Source organism: Bison bison, unplaced genomic scaffold (genome assembly GCF_000754665.1).
Source record: "Bison bison bison isolate TAMUID 2011002044 unplaced genomic scaffold, Bison_UMD1.0 scf7180017466011, whole genome shotgun sequence".
In the NCBI taxonomy this organism is placed as follows: Eukaryota; Metazoa; Chordata; class Mammalia; order Artiodactyla; family Bovidae; genus Bison; species Bison bison.
This window is the reverse complement of record NW_011374409.1, coordinates 23,369-24,076: the sequence shown is the minus strand read 5'-3', so window position 1 is coordinate 24,076 and position 708 is coordinate 23,369.

The following is a 708-nucleotide window of genomic DNA, read 5'->3' as shown; positions in this document are numbered from 1 at the left end:
CTGAGAATAAAAGCCACCTTTCTATTTCCTCCAAACTCTGTCTCCGTATTTTTCATTCAGCCTCAGTGGGCAGAGAACGCCAAAATTTTGGCCGGCAACAGGCATGACACTTTAATGACACTGAGTTGTTGTAAAAGCCAAAAGTAAAAATAGTGACCTTACCCTAATCACTCTAATTCTGCAGGTTTAGATGGGCTCAGTTTTCCTTACAGGATTTCCTTAGTAATGGGGTTCATTATATTTATAATTGTCGTAGATTCCTGCACCTAAGGCTGGTCTCAGGAGTAGGGACCCCTCCTTATATTTTGGGCTTTATATCATAGTATGAGACATTTGCATGCATTAATTTGTATACATTATATGCATTCACATGCATTTAAAGGATATGACTCTCCTATGGGGTCACACAGAGTCAGACATGACTGAAGCGACTTAGCAGCAGCAGCAGCATCCCCTCCTTAACTGAAACTTTCATTTACATGGTTCTGTAAAACACTGGGTTTCCTAGGTGGCGCTCGTGGTAAAGAACCCGGCTGTCAATGTAGGTGATATAAGAGACTCGGGTTCGATTCCTGGGTTGGGAAGATCCCCTGGAGAAGGGAATGGCAACTCACTCCAGTATTCTTGCCTGGAGAATCCCTTGGACAGAGGAGCCTGGTGGGCTACAGTCCTTGGGGTCGCAAAGAGTCAGACAAAACTGAAGCAACT